The sequence below is a fragment of the Atta colombica genome, unplaced genomic scaffold (assembly GCF_001594045.1).
Source record: "Atta colombica isolate Treedump-2 unplaced genomic scaffold, Acol1.0 scaffold188, whole genome shotgun sequence".
In the NCBI taxonomy this organism is placed as follows: Eukaryota; Metazoa; Arthropoda; class Insecta; order Hymenoptera; family Formicidae; genus Atta; species Atta colombica.
In genome coordinates this window covers 148,929-166,203 of record NW_017259280.1, presented here as the reverse complement: position 1 = coordinate 166,203, position 17,275 = coordinate 148,929, and the positions used below count along the sequence as shown (strand labels likewise).

At 34.6% G+C, this 17,275-nt stretch overlaps 1 protein-coding gene and 1 pseudogene across 2 annotated transcripts in view; both read right to left on the bottom strand.

Annotated features, from left to right (window-relative positions):
- LOC108686643 (protein downstream neighbor of son homolog) overlaps nucleotides 1-17,275 on the bottom strand; it is a 54,749-nt gene that overhangs the window by 30,343 nt on the left and 7,131 nt on the right. The gene's annotated exons all lie outside the window — the stretch shown is intronic.
- Nucleotides 6,918-7,664, bottom strand: LOC108686640 (annotated as a pseudogene).

Genomic DNA, 17,275 nt, shown 5'->3' with positions numbered 1-17,275 from the left:
GCGATTAAACCGCGCCACGCGAATTCGTTGGAGAGCCCACTCGAGCGGCGGCGGCGGCGGCGCGCAGGGAGAGAGAAATAGCGCTTCGTTGCCTAGCACAGCGGCTTGGCATGGCGATTCTATGTGTTTCGCCGCATCGCGCCTACATTATCCAAAAATGTTATTTTAGCTGAAGTTTTTCTTATACATTTCTTATCATTATAAATCGCGTTATTTAGCACGATTAAATACGTTTTAACACAATTATAGATATGTTAAGCGATGTAATTAATTAGAGCATTACGCAAAGCGTATGTTGATCGTCGCGATATCTTTCCGCTTGCTTTATTATACGATGTTTCTATTTAATTACGCTTCGAGATACATTTCGTCGCGTCGTTTTATGCTATATTTAGTCGGAGTTTTATTTTTTGACATGTTAATGCGTGTACATTGAAATTATAGTATAAGCGTAGATAGTCGCTACATTGTAAATTCAGATATATTACTTCATGTACAATGACGCATTTGACTGAGGTTTTTTTTCACATGTTTCTTACCGTTTAACAAGTTTAATTGTACATCATTAGAAACATTCTTAAATTTTATTAATCTTTAATGTTCACTGATGAATAACATTTAAATTTTCTGTCACTGAAAAGATTATTTATGTATACGTTAATGAGATGTTTAAGTTTGTAGTAACTGAAAATTTAAGTGTATTGAAAAACACTAATTGAAAATTGAGTATTTTAGTATATTTTCATTAAACTATCCATCAAATTTAATGTTCATGTCCATGTTCATTACATTAAAAAAATCTGTAACTTACAAGGAAAGGGACCCAACTGCTGCTCTCTGATTTTAATGAGCAGTATGTTATTCTCCAGACAAAAATAAGCGACACGTATTTTTTTATACGCACTTTTAACAATCGAAAACATTAGACATTCGGGAATTTTTTATAAAGAGGAATCTTCGAGATTATTAAATGTTTTTTTCTCATTCGTCACCAACTGCGTACTTGTGTCGACCTGTGTTCATTGACAACGCTTATAAAAATTTCGTATAATACGATAGAATATACAGATATGATTATCTGTTACGGCCGAATGAAAATGCTCAACTCGCGGCGCGTATTTACTAATCGCGGAACGATTTCCTAATCGCGAGCGGCATCCTTCGTCAAAGGCCATTAGGAGATATATCCTACGGGCGAAGGAAACTGGAAGTCTCTTGCGGGATATGCGAAACTATGGTCCATCGGTACGTCACAACGTCGGTCGCAAAGAAGAAGTCCTTCGGATGTTCGATGAAAATCCTGAGACTAGTGTGCGTCGTGCAGCTCGTGCATTCGGTTTACCGCGATGTATGGTGCATCGCATTTTACGGCGAAATAATTTACGGCCGTAATCGGCGTCTAATATTTGTCTTGTTCGACGGGAAAAATGTGCGGGAGCTCCATCATGCTGATAAAACAGCGTTTGGCGATTATGGAACGTCTTCGAGAAGCACCGGTAAATCATTTTCCAGAAATTCTCCGTATGCCTGTGCGCTGAGACGTGGCGGCAAAAAATGGGAACCGATCTAAAAATTGCCAATTATAAATATGTACATTCGAAAAAACTATGAAAGAAAAGATATTTTCTTTATAATTTACAAGAATATTTACCATTCAATCCTTTAACACTCCTGCCCATACGTTGATTGACCAACGATATTGAAAGGCGCCCTCGCGTGTGGATTTTCGAATTGCCAGGTCAAATGGTTTCTCGAATTAAACATACCATTTGGCATAAAGGTGGCCTCATCCGATCATAAAATATAATCGGGAAATGAAGCATTTCGCCGATATTGTGCAAGAAGCCTTGCGCATATTTTATTGATGTTTAATCTCTGCAAAAAAGCGTTGTGATTATCGAGAGTAAAAAAAATAAGTAAATACCTTCACAAAAATGAACGCGCAAAGCTTCATCTCGTTCCAGTAATTGCTGCACGCGTTGATACGGCCGTAAATTATTTCGCCGTAAAATGCGATGCACCATACATCGCGGTAAACCGAATGCACGAGCTGCACGACGCACACTAGTCTCAGGATTTTCATCGAACATCCGAAGGACTTCTTCTTTGCGACCGACGTTGTGACGTACCGATGGACCATAGTTTCGCATATCCCGCAAGAGACTTCCAGTTTCCTTCGCCCGTAGGATATATCTCCTAATGGCCTTTGACGAAGGATGCCGCTCGCGATTAGGAAATCGTTCCGCGATTAGTAAATACGCGCCGCGAGTTGAGCATTTTCATTCGGCCGTAACAGATAATCATATCTGTATATTCTATCGTATTATACGAAATTTTTATAAGCGTTGTCAATGAACACAGGTCGACACAAGTACGCAGTTGGTGACGAATGAGAAAAAAACATTTAATAATCTCGAAGATTCCTCTTTATAAAAAATTCCCGAATGTCTAATGTTTTCGATTGTTAAAAGTGCGTATAAAAAAATACGTGTCGCTTATTTTTGTCTGGAGAATAACATACTGCTCATTAAAATCAGAGAGCAGCAGTTGGGTCCCTTTCCTTGTAAGTTACAGATTTTTTTAATGTAATGAACATGGACATGAACATTAAATTTGATGGATAGTTTAATGAAAATATACTAAAATACTCAATTTTCAATTAGTGTTTTTCAATACACTTAAATTTTCAGTTACTACAAACTTAAACATCTCATTAACGTATACATAAATAATCTTTTCAGTGACAGAAAATTTAAATGTTATTCATCAGTGAACATTAAAGATTAATAAAATTTAAGAATGTTTCTAATGATGTACAATTAAACTTGTTAAACGGTAAGAAACATGTGAAAAAAAACCTCAGTCAAATGCGTCATTGTACATGAAGTAATATATCTGAATTTACAATGTAGCGACTATCTACGCTTATACTATAATTTCAATGTACACGCATTAACATGTCAAAAAATAAAACTCCGACTAAATATAGCATAAAACGACGCGACGAAATGTATCTCGAAGCGTAATTAAATAGAAACATCGTATAATAAAGCAAGCGGAAAGATATCGCGACGATCAACATACGCTTTGCGTAATGCTCTAATTAATTACATCGCTTAACATATCTATAATTGTGTTAAAACGTATTTAATCGTGCTAAATAACGCGATTTATAATGATAAGAAATGTATAAGAAAAACTTCAGCTAAAATAACATTTTTGGATAATGTAGGCGCGATGCGGCGAAACACATAGAATCGCCATGCCAAGCCGCTGTGCTAGGCAACGAAGCGCTATTTCTCTCTCCCTGCGCGCCGCCGCCGCCGCCGCTCGAGTGGGCTCTCCAACGAATTCGCGTGGCGCGGTTTAATCGCATATTGGCTTAGACATTTCCTTTTCTAATTCGAAAACTAGCGAGTATCTCAAAATAGTATAAGAATATTTTGTTCCCTTTGATCCATTCTCCATCCCCAATGTGATGACTCGTACCCATCTTATGAGACACCCTGTATATGATAAGAAGGCGCGCAATTTTTCCTCAAACAAGTTAATCAAATTAGTAAAATAAGAATTGAATAATAAGAAATTATAATTCTAATCTCTATTTCTTTCTAAGTTTCCTCCACAATCCTAAAATATTTTTTTTGCCCTTTTCTATGTCATCATCTGCTTGTCACGTAACTTTGAAACCTGCACATTCCTGTTTCTCCTTACCGCTAATTGAAAAGAATCTTTTTTCTCTATAGTTATTTAGAATTAATAATATGATAGCTGTTCAGTAGTACGACGTAGTACAATAAGTGATTGATAACTCAATAATAGTTATAATGGTTTGATAATTAGGAATGTTCAGCTATTTATATTATATTACTAGAAATATTATTATTATAATAAGTTGCTAAATTAAAAGCATTGCTAAATCATTAAAAAATCATAAAACAAAAACCGTATTTATTTAATAAAATTGTGAGCAAGAAGAAAAGATAACGTGAGAGAGAATACAATGGGAAGAAGAGAGAGCGCGAATACTATAAGTGTAGGATCACTAGTACCATGGGTAGGAGAGAGAGGGTAGGAGAGAGAGAGCACGAATATTATGGCGAGTATAGGACTACAACGGGTGAGACATATATCATTATGCGCACTATTTGGCAACGCATGTATCTCGATCTTCAAATTTTATATCATTATACAATTGCATAACGCCGCAATGTATCAAAATTACATTCATGATGTCATCAAGAAATTTGTCGTATTAATACGTCAATTAATACGTTGTATTAATACGTCATTCCTTAAAAAATCTTTTATTACACTAACAAAATATGTCGTCGTATATCGGCGCTTGCATTTTTGATCGTCTGTGTTGGTTGAACAATTTCATAATTTCATGCATTCCTGAAGAAATATAATGGAGGGGACGAAACTTAGAAAGAGTTCGGGCAATATTACTGCATCAGTCATTCAGACGGACCACTAGTGCAACGCTTTCCAAATAAGTATGATTCCATGAGATTTTACGTTCCTATTTAAGATGAAGAGTTTTTACAAACAGTAAGTTTTTACTTTATAAATTTTTTTATACCTTTTCTCTATAGTTTGTTTATCTGTTTTCTTTTTTTATCTATTTTATGTGTGTGTGTGTGTGTGTGTGTGTGTGTGTGTGTGTGTGTGTGTGTGTGTGTGCGTGCGTGCGTGCGTGCGTGCGTGCGTGCGTGCGTGCGTGTGTGTTACTTTTTTTCTGCAGAGCATCTTTTTACAATAAATACCCCATACATCTCGTATATTGAGATGAAAATTTACACTGACTCCTACAGCTTACAAATACCTGGATGTCGGAATCGTTGTCGGACCTGTGTCTTTTGTGGAAATTGTAATTGGCGACAACCAAGTTGTTAATAACATAATTTTGTCTCGTGCAATGTGGCAAGCTTTCATTGAAAAACGTGCGGATATTGAGCGGTACGTGCAATCAATCGCATCATTATCGGTTCAAGATCTAGTGATAGAAATCATAAAAATGAAAAAGAAATCATAAAAATCATGCGTGATGTGAATGTGGTCAAATTAACACTGCGCGAAACATGTCTGTATATGAAGCCGTCAACCATGCTCTTTATGTTCAAATTCAAACATTGCGTCGAGAACGTATACTCTGAGTTGTGCCAGTATACGCATATCGAAAAATTAAATGTTTTCTAACACTTTTAAGTGAAAATTGTATCATCGATAAATGTGATGCTGTAGAATTTTTGCGCAAAATTTATAATAAAAAATCAAATATGGGGGGTGAGTTAATAGTTCATGCTTCAGATAATATTATAAACAGTGTGAAAAAATGTACATTTTATTTGCTAATTGGAAGCAATGAGGTGCTTAAAATTCGATTTGAAATTAATTAAATTAAATTAAATTAAATTAAGTTTCTGCTTATAAATATTGTAAGAACTATATAATAAGAACTATATATTGTAAAGTTACGTTATATATAAAAGTAAACGCATATTTAAATTATATATCTGTGTATGATTATTCATTCCTTTCTTATTATCATAACGCTTTCTTATTATCATACGCGTCAGCATCTTCTCGCTCAACGGTACTGCGACAGACGGTCACAACTGTTTCAGTCACAATTAAGCGTTCTCTCTATTTAAGTCATTAACTAAAAAACGTATATTGACAAAATATATTTGCGTGCGAGAAGAAACAACGTGAACGACAACGCAGCGGGAATGACGAAACATAAGAGGAAGAGAGATGGTAAGTATATGCGTGCCTTTAAGTAAGTGTATGCAAGCCTTTGTTACCGATGCGTTTTGGGAGGGTGGCGGTGAAAAATATGAAAGGCATAGCGAAACGTCATCATGTTTATGTAATCCATCGTCCTATGTTTATGTAAATATCGATAACGCTAGGATTAGTACACTTATGATTTTGGATGCGAAAAGAAAAAAAAGGAAGATAAGAGAAGACGGCAATACATTTAGAGTGGACGCGAGGTCCGTGGCGGTGGCGGCGGCGGCGGTCGAAAAAGAATGTCAATGTGGAACGTTATGTTTATGTAAATCACTCCTATGTTTACATAAACTATAATAGTGCTGGGGCCTTCCCGTGCCTTCCCCCTCCCCACGCCTACGAGTACCCCCCCGCGCCCCGCGCTCCCTAGGGTTAGAACCCGCCTATACCTACTTAAGGTTATAAGTTATATGCATATAAATTTGTATACATGCATATATTCTGCAATAAACTGTATTTTTTTGTTAATTTTATAACCGAACTATTTTATAACTATACTATATTAACAAAACTAACTTTTTAACTATTTTTATGGAAGGCTACATCATGTTCTCTTCGATTCGCCATTATTCAATGTTGCCATATTTTTATTAATAGTGTCTTAAGTAATAAATATTTCGTAATTTTGAGTCCAAAATTGATTCAACAACATTTTAATGAATGTAATTGTCAAATTTTAAACTTAAATATTCATCATTAACCAAGTAAACCAAATTATCGTGTAAAATGTAGCTGGAGTATCATCTCTCCTCTACTAAATATTGGGTTGTTCAAAAAATCATTGAGTTTTTTTAATTTGATTTTCAGGTGTGTTTATTTAATATACGTAATGAACATTAATCAATGATATATTGGCTGTTTTGTTCGATGACCTTTTGCCATCTTCCGGGTTCATAATACACGTTCATAAAACTTCTCATCCTTCTCTGCGAGAAACTTGTCTAGGTACTGTTTGATGAGGTCTTCAGAAACAAACGTTTTACCATTCAAGGAGTTTTGCAAGGAGCGAAAGAGATGGAAGTTTGATGATGAAAAGTCTGAGCTATATGGAGGATATGGTAACACAACCATGTGGATATGGTCCCAACCATGTTGCAATTTTTGCCGAATGACCAAACTTATGTATGGCTCGCATTGTCGTGGTGAAATACCACACCCTTACGATTGATTAGCTCGGGACGTTTCTGTGCGATGGCATCACTTAATTTCTGCAGCTGCTCACAGTAGACATCGGAATTAATCGTTTTGTTCTTTAGAAGTAGCTCATGGAAGACTGGTCCCTTCCAATCCCACCACATTGATAGCATTACCTTCTTTTGGTAGATCTTTGCCTTTGCTTGCCTTTTCGGTGTTTCACCTCGCCTACTCCAACTTCTTTTTCGGCTGACATTGTTGTAAACAATCCATTTTTCGTCGCCCGTGATCATACGCTTCAAGAACGGATCATTTTCTTCACGTTTGATGAGTTGATCGCAGACGTTCATGCGATTCTTCAGATGAATTTCTTTCAACCCATGCGGTACCTAAACATCGAGCTTCTTTACGAAGTCTAGCGATTTCAAATGGTCATGAACACTTCCAACGGACACTTTTAGAGCGGTAGCAAACTCCCGAATCGTTGAATGCTTATTTGCTTGCACCAATGCTTTCATTTCATCGTCGTCAATCTTGGAAGACCTACCGGAGCGATGAGCGTCTTTGACTGAAAAATCACCATCACGGAATCGGGCGAACCAATTCTGACACTGATTTTTTGACATTTCTGCCGTAAACTCGACGCAACTTTTCCCTTGCTTCAGTTGCTTTCTTCCTTTTTTGAAGTAATAAAATAGAATATGGCGAATATGCTCTTCAAAATTCTCCATGTTCGAACCACAATTGCAAGCACAAAACTCGACCGAATCGCGTCAACTTTTTTTTTGGTTTTTGGGTTGAGTGTCAACAACAAAATGCACGTTAACATTTGACATTCACGCTCGCATACAAATAAACGTGGACAACGCCATCTATTGGAAAAAACGCAATGACTTTTTGAACAATTCAATAGTATTAAAAACACATTGTTTAAAAAAAAAGCATATTTAATTGAATCTGATGTTTTAAACATGAAACATGTTTTAAACATTAATTTAAAAAAAAACTTCTAAACAAAACAACCCTGGAGGACAGCCAGCGCAGTCGGGGAAGATCGGTCCGCTTGATAATTCGCGCGTTTAATTTCGTACATTAAAATTTGCTAAATTTACATTTTCTCAGTAATAAACTGACGTGTAAACCTGATTTTTTTGTAATCTGGGGTAGCTCGAGATATAATCAAATAGTTTAATCAAATGTTTCGCAAAGTAATTGTAATATGAAATTTTTAATTTTTTGTTTTTTGAATTTTTATTTTTTAGGTTTATTACTAAAAAATCACGTTTGAGTGTGTAGTGCATGTCTAATTAACAAATTTGTCACATTAGCTATGTTTCTTTATTTAACATGCTGTAAAAAGTATTTAATTGTTCAATTAGACAATTAAACAAAATTATCAGTACAAAATTGTTTTTGTGAATTTAATTGCAGATGCAAATATGACATATGTAAACAAATAATAAATAATTTGCCAAATGTTAATGTAACTGTTGAATATAGTTGCAAAATATATTTTTCATGTAACATTAATTTACTTTTTATAATATTTGCGAAAATTAGTGTTATATCTTTAACAGTTTCAAAAAATGTCCAAGTGGACACTTTTTATATATACTAAACGTGATTTTTTAATAATAAACTGAAAAAATAAGAGTTAGTTTCTTCAAGAAAGAAAAAATTTTCTAAATTAAAAATGGTTACAATTCGAGATTTTTTTAACAGCAAATTCAATTTATTCGGTATCCCTACCGTTTACCGCATCTAGTCATATCGTCTAATCACATTGACAAAGAATCGATCAATTCGACGAGATATCGATTGTTAAGCGATGCATGCGTCAATCATCATGGCCGCTCTAACTGTTTCGTCGACTGCACGCGTCTCGTCTCGTGGAAAGATATTACCGCGTTACCGCTAAGATCCTTTCCGTATCCATTGTAAAACACGTTCGCCCGCATTTGAGATCTATTCAATAAAAATTTGGAAAGCAGAGAAAATCTCATTTTTCTCGACCAAGTGCACCCTCGAAGCAATAATAGCGCGGGAAACGCTTGGACGTGATCGCATGGCCGCGCCATTACAAATCAACGTGAATGTCGCAAGATCGCCAACACAATTCTTCCTTGATAAATTGGTGATAGACGGAACTCTTAATCTTAAAAATTAAAGTCACAGTGATTTAAAAAAAAAATTGTTATCTCAGTTCCTATTAATCGGAGAATAATCTTTTTTTTTAAATTCATAAAAAAATGTCAGCTTTCGAATACTTCACACGGCTATTGATATGATGCATATTAACGAAATTATTTGCATTTTTTTACACGGAAAAAATACCTACTTTTCAAAGTCATTTTATAACAATTTAACTGCAAAAAACCGTTTTATTATTATTGGGAGTACAAATTAGTTCGGTCCGTTTTCTTAAAGATTGCTCCAGCTGTTGTGAATGGTTCATAGTGACAGCTGATTTTGGCGGTTTCAGAGGTTAAACATCTACTAATAATATTCAATTTATATCGCTTTGAGTTTCATACGAAAACCTTGATTTTTACTGTGTTTGAAATGTCGAATTTTGTGTTAACCAAGCAGCATTTGTGTTAACTAAAAAGCAGCGGGAGGTTTTAACTTTCTGCTTTAATTAGAGAAAAGCGGCTGAAGCCCATCGAATGCTTGTCGAAATTTATGATGACACTGCTCCAACTGATAAATCATGTAAGGAATGGTTACGACATTTCAAGGATAAAGATTTCAGCATTGAAGACAAGCCTCGCTCTGGACAGCCAAAAAAATTCGAAGACAAAGAATTAGAGGCATTACTCGAAGAAGATCAAAGTCAAACGCAAGAGGAGCTTGCAGAATCATTGGTGATAACTCAACAAGCCGTTTCTGTACGATTGAAAGTCATGATTTAAAAACAAGGAAATTGGGTGCCTTATGAACTGAAACCGAGAGACGATAAAAGGCGATTTTTCACTTACTGATTCAAAGACAACAGAGAAAAAGTTTTTTGCATCGGATTTTGACTAGAGATGAGAAGTGGATATTCTACGACAATCCCAAGAAGAAAAAATACTAAGCCCGGTCAATCGTTGTCATCGACCTCAACATCAACACCACGGCCGAACATTCATGGTTCGAAGATGCTCAGATCATGCTCTGTATCTGGTGAGACCAAAAGAGTCTTATTTACTATGAGCTGCTGAACCTGGCGATTCATTATAGGCGATCGGTATCGGCTACAATTGATTCGTTTGAGCATTATGAGAAAAACGGCCAGAATACGAGTAAAGACATGATAAAGTGATTCTTCTTCATGACAACGCTCGACCTCATGTCGCTAAAGTCGTAAAAAAATATTTGGAAACGCTCAAATGTTTGTTTGGGATTTTACCGCACCCGCCATATTCTCCGAATATTGCTCCTTCTGGTTGTTTCGAAGGAACAGCAAGTCACCGGTTCACTTCTTTCACAGAAATCGAAAATTGGCTCCAAAATTGGATCCTCCAAAGACGAGTCATTTTTTCGAGATGGAATTCGAAAATTGCCTGAGAGATGGGAAAAAATAGTAGGCAGCGATGGACAATACTTTAATTGATCTGTTCATTTTGTTTTGAAATAAATGCATAAAAAAAAGGACCGAACTAATTTGTATTCCCAATAAATACACATGAGAGATAGTGCAACTCTTGAAGAAGAAAAATCCCCCTATAAATTGCTGTGCGACTGCTCAAAGATGAAAAAATTAAGTTTTCCGCAGACAGGTTTTTAGTGAACAAATGGTTTTTTACAAAAATTAATGAACATTTCAGGACTATATTTGTTTGTTACAAGGGCTACATTTTACGAGAATTTCAAAGCTTTGCGTTTAAATCTCAATGAACAGAGAGCGAGTGAAAAAAGACCTTTATCAGTGTTTTTTATTTTTTTCTACTGAACTAATAGATCGATTTTAATGTCCTATTTTGTAGGTATTATATATATTTCGAATACCTACATTTTTATACCTAATTTTTTTCTATACAATCAATATCTTTCGTTTTAATAAGCGAAAAATAATTTTACAAATGCTTTTTGCAACTATTCGATTTTTTTTTCGCATTTTCTTCACAAGTTTCAAGTCTCAAATATACGTTTTTTTTTCTGATGGCTTTTCGAGAAGAGAAATGCTGATTTATAATTTTTTCAGGTAAAATTCTACTTCTATTGAACTATTCTTGCTACTCGAGTTTATAAACGAGAGGTATATTATAAAACATGCACGAAAAATCGTAAACAATTAAATATCTCATAAACTATTGCGTTTAACATGATTTATATTATTCTGGATTAATGGTAAGGATACATTATTATTACAATTTATTAAAACTTACATGTAATTTAGAATGCTTTCCGCCCCTTATTAGTGCTTAGGGCTACCAAGTGGCCGAGATTGCAGAGAAAGCATTTTCAATCGTTTGAAACAAGTGATTAGTGTAAGAAGGAGTTCGCTATCTCGTTCTCGGCGCGCCGCGGCGAGCATACGGATGAACATACATGGGCTCGTACTTAAGTGTGTGCTACCGGTTTCGCCAGACCGCCATCTGATTTTGTGTCACCACCGTCAACGCAGAGTTTTTGGCTGAGTAGTCAGGAGCCTTAAGATAACTTGATGCTTTCTTTTATGTGTAATAGGTATACATACGCATGTATTCTCGAATGTAATTTTCTCGCGCGCACGCACGCACGCACGCACGCACGCACGCACGCAAACACTCATCAATTACCTTGTCCTTTCCTTGTTCTTGTTTTTGTTCATATGTAACTGGTTACTCACATAACATTCGCGCGTGATTGCGTGTCGCACGCGGACATCCTCTGCGCGCTTTATTTAGTAAATCGTGTATTTTTTTATAAGTAAATCGCAGTACAAAATAAGCTACCGCAGAAACATAGATTTTTGCGCGAATTATATTTTATCTTCAAAACAGGGTTTATCTATATATAATTATTATATTAATACATAATTAACAGTGAACTATCGCAATAGAATTCCGTGAACAAATTTGTGTCATGCGTGTAATGAAACGGATTATATTTCAGCAACAGAAATTTCAATTATGCATAACTCATCAAGAGAAGATCTGAAGAAAGTCTCCAGCTGATATAAATGTTAATTCTTGTATTTGTATTAGAATATTAACTCCGATAACATTTTGAATGTGGCAATAGAACATTTAGAGCATGATCCAAATTGCTTAAGACTTAATATTCTGAAGAAAACTAGGAATGACTCTTGTATGATTTGTAATTGCACTTCCATAATTACGTCATTTATCTTTAAAATGTAGGATTCAGGTTTTCATTGTTACAAATATTTATTCCTATATCAACTCAATGTTGTGAACGTCATTTAGATAAGGGGAATCTTTTGACAATCTTATAACAGGGTTCACAATTTATCAACCGTATAGATTAAACGGTACTGGGGTAAGCAATTTTTTTCAAGGTCTTCGTGCACAAATAAATAAATGATAATAACCGAATTGTTTTCGATATAATTGCTTTTAGTGATGATGAGTTTTTTGTAATAAGTCTCATATCAAAAGAACGATTTGAAGAAATAAAGGGTCTTTCAATAACGACGCTCGATTTTTAAATGTAAATAAAACAAATTGTGTGTGAGATATCCACTCAATTTTTTTTTTTATTTGAAAGAATATTTTATGGCATTAAGTATGGAATATAACTCGCTCAAATGTTCGCCGCGGCTTCGCTTGGTGACACGTATTCGAGCGGTCCAATTTTCGATGACTTTCTCGCATAAATCTGGCTGAATTTGCTGGATAGCGTTTGTTATGTTGACTTTGAGAGCATCAATTGTTTGTGGTTTATTCGTATAGACCTGCGATTTAAAATAGCCCCAAAGGAAGAAGTCTAAAGGCTAAACCACACGATCTCGGTGGCCAGTTCACGTCGCCGCCGCGCGAGATAATCATGCCCTCAAATCGCTCGTGCAGAATGTCCATCGCGGAATGCGGTGTGTGCCATCCTATTGGAACCACATGTTATCGGTATCCATATCATCCATTAGGCCACAAGAAGTTGCTTATCATCGATTTGCGCTCGCCGTTGACGATTATGGCAACACCCGCTTCGTTTTGGAAGTAGGACCGATGATTCCGTCAGACCAAAATCCGCACCAAACAGTGACCTTCTCGGGATGCATTTGGAGCTGGTGTATCTCGCGTGGATTGGTATCGTCTCAAATTCGACAATTTTGCTTGTTCACATAATCATTCATCCAAAAATGGGCCTCATCGCTAAAGATGATTTGTTTGGCGAAATTTGGGTTAACTTCCAACTGCTCCAGAACCCAATCAGCGAACACGGCGTTGTCTATGGTCGTTTACCTTAAGTTCCTGGGTCAGTTTATAGGGGTGCAAACCCAACGCAAAATTCGCCAAGTTGAAGTCGCAGAAAGGCCAAGTTCTTGTGAATGATGAGAAATTGATCGTCTCGGGTTTTCCCGTACACTCTCACGCACAGCAGCGATGTTTTCAGCAGACCTTGCGTTTCGGCGACGTACTGGTTGGCTGATTATCGAAGCGATTTATCGAACCGATCGACTCGAATTTGGTCACCAAACGTCGAATAATTGATTCGGCAGGACGGTTGTAGCGAGAATAAAAATCACGTAATGCGCGAAACGTTTCTCAAACGGAGCACTGATTTTGATAATAAAATTTTATGATTTGCACACGTTGCTCAACACCTTCCATGATTTGCCATACACTACTAAACAATTCACAACAAATTTGACAGATGTCACTTTAACAACATGGCTACTATGATCTAACAAATTTCGAGCGTCCCTATTGAAAGACCCTATATTTAATTTTGTGTGTTCTTGTTGCCGTTAATAATACACTTAGGTATATTTCCAAAAAAAACTTATTACTATTTCTAATAAAAATGCGTCACAATTTTTCCGATGAATTCTTGGGAGTAATTTTCAAATATTCTAGTAAACAGGCTGTTAATCTTGAGTTGAGTCTTGTAAGAAAATCCTTAATGTTACAATTTGTATCAAACACTATAGATCTCAATTCCATTACTCGAGAGGTATACATTAGAGATCACATTACTTCATTTCTTAATGCATTGTACAATCCGGAATCGAACGATCTAAAAGCAATTTTAATTGTTGATGCAACGTATAGTTATATGGAAAAATCATCTAACTTTAAAATTTTAAGGCAATCCTTCTCTATGTATAAAGGTCATCTAGCTAAACCTGTACTTGTAGTTGCTCCTGATGGATTCTTGATATACATGGACCTTATTTTTCTAACAGCAGGAATAATGATGCAGTAATTCTTAAAAGTGAATTTGATGCAATTATGGACTTAGAGCCTGATTACGACGAAAAGACATAATCATTGCGGACAGAGGTTATCGTATTGTACCTTTTTTGGAAGAAGAAGGAATTGATTGTAAGATCCACCTGTCCTCAAAAGAGATGAATCTCAGCATACTACAAGGGCTGCTAATGAATCTCGATTGATTACAAAATCTAGATAGTTGAAGCTCGAAATGAATACATTAAAACAATATTCCATTTTATTGATGACATCATTCCTACGGCACACGCATTCCGAACCTACTATTCTTCTATCTTATAACTGGAGAAATAATAAATTGCTATCGAAACTTGATATTAATGGAAGAAACTACTGTACTTGCTCACAGAATAATTGAAAAAGTCAATCCAAATATCGTGCAAGCAAGAGTAGAACAGGAGAATCTTTTTAGGAAGAATGCTGTATGGAATAAATTAAATGAGAATGAGACCAGGATTTTCCAAGATGTGATATGTGATACGAATTATTTGAAAGAATTAACGTTTGGTATTTATCAAATAGGGCTGGCGCCATCTTATATTCAAGATAAACTCGATATAGAGGCAATTGATGTCTTCCAATTTGATGAACAGAAATGAACCGGGCTTTATATGAATAAGATTATATTCACGATTTCGCGATCAAATTTCAAATGTGGATCAAATATCAAATGTGGATTGCTCATCAACTGGATAATGAGAATGTACCGATTCTAGGATATTATTGCACATGTAAAACTGGTGCAAGAACTTTGAGATGTTGCGCTCATATAACGAGTATTATATGATTTTTAAGCTATGCATGACATCAGCTTAATGTAAAATATCCAAATAGAACTGTCTTAAATCGAATATTGATAGAAATAATCAAGAATAGGATGATATAGATAGGTAAGTCAAAATGAGAGGCGAGGGGATTCACGTTAAGTAAGCACCCCGATATGAGAAGTGAGGGGACTCACGTTAAACAAGCATCCCAATATGAAAGATGAGGGTACTCACATTAAACAAACGTTGTATATGTATATTATATATAAAAGAAAGCATCAAATTCTTCTATATCTTAAGAAGGTATGGTAGCATTCAAATTTTGTGATTTCAAAGTGCTGTATCTTTTTATCTGTTGATTTTATGTAAATGTGACAATGGAGACATTTGTTTAAAATCACAAGAAGTACATATCTCAAACATATCTCAAAACAGAGCAATTTGACCGGGGATATTTTTCCATAAGAAACGTGCGAAGTCCTTTAATTTTTTTTCAATGTAATCTTTTGAAAAAAATACTTTGTAGGAAATTAAACAAAGATTTATATGCAATTTTTTTTGATAGGTAGATGAATGTAATCAGGATGAAAAAAATATTTAAGTTACTTTCATTTTTTTTAAGAATCGAATCAAAAAGAATTTAAAAATATTCTCATTGATATCTAAGTATAATTGAATTTTTTAGAATTTTATTTGATTTTTTATTTTGTAAGTTAAAATCGAAAAATTTTGTAAGTTAAAAAAAAAATCATTTTTTTGTTCTAACTTTGTCACGTCTCCATATAGAAATCTAAAATTTGATATGTAAGTATTTTTTTTATATAAGATACCTTAGAAAAAAAGGTTAACTCAAAAAGCAGTGGTGGCATTTTCATCATACTTATTCCGTTAAGTCCGTTTTGATGAAGAACCTGCTGAACTGAGAATGGTTGACGATGTTTTATATATGCAGAATTTCAACTTGTAATAATTTGTACAACTGAAGATGATCATATTAAAAGTTAAAAACATACGATTATATTATAATATTTTGATTATAATTTTTTAATATAACATCCAGCTTGGCTCAAATGGCCCTTATTTTTGTATAATTGATTAAAATTGTATTTAAGATCGTCTTAAATATAGAAGACTATAAATATCGAACTGACTATAAATACCGAACTATGATGGCACCATTTATCTCGCTTTGCCAAATTCACTTCAAATTCACTTCAAATATATAATTAGGTTTTTAAAATGCAACAATATAAAATGTACACTAGTTTATCCATAAAGAACAGATTTAATGGAAGATATCTCTATAACCAATGTTTGTGTTAAAGATAAATTTATTTAAAATATATATTTTAAATAAAAAAAAATAAGTTATTTTTTATGTATTATTTTAAATAACTTCTTCTAATTACCGAAATAGAAACCGACCGAATTAATGTAATAACATAATATAATAGAAAACGCCTTAAGGATCAGTCAAAGTTGGAAGTTTCGAATAATATAATATTCTAAGTTCATGAATTAATTAATTTTAAATGTGTGACTGTACGCCGAAACATTTGGACATTAAGACACAATCAATTTGAGATGCTATAATAATAATCACGAGCCAAAACGTTCGGACAATCGAATATATATAATCTCTTATTTCAAATAAAAAATTTTTATTGCGAAAAATATTATCTCCCAAGATTTGAACCTGGGATCTCTCGACTTTCCGGGGAAAGTGTCTTAGCTAGCTCGACCACGGAGGCTTCGCGGAAATATTCATCGCAATAACTGACATGTATAGTGAGAGAACACGTAACCAGGCGGCGTATTTTAAAGATGTACAATCGGATGTACAATTGTTGACAAAAGTGCCCCAAATTCGAAATATTCGCATAACTGCGCCAAATGTGTAGTAAATGTGATAACTTATATAAATGATAGCTAATACAATATAGTTTATTTCTAAAAAGTTATTTTTCATTTTTTCAATATTTTATTAACTTTATTTGTCATTTTTCAACTTTCGATAATAAAATTTTTGGCAATGAAAATGCCTTGAATTTAATCTTAGAGCATGAAATTTCTTAGTTTTCGTATCAGCTAAGTCAATATTATTAATTTACAATCCAATACTTGACAAAGTATTGGATTTTGAACCTGATCGCTTTCTAAATTAATGTATATATTTACGTGTATATATATATAATT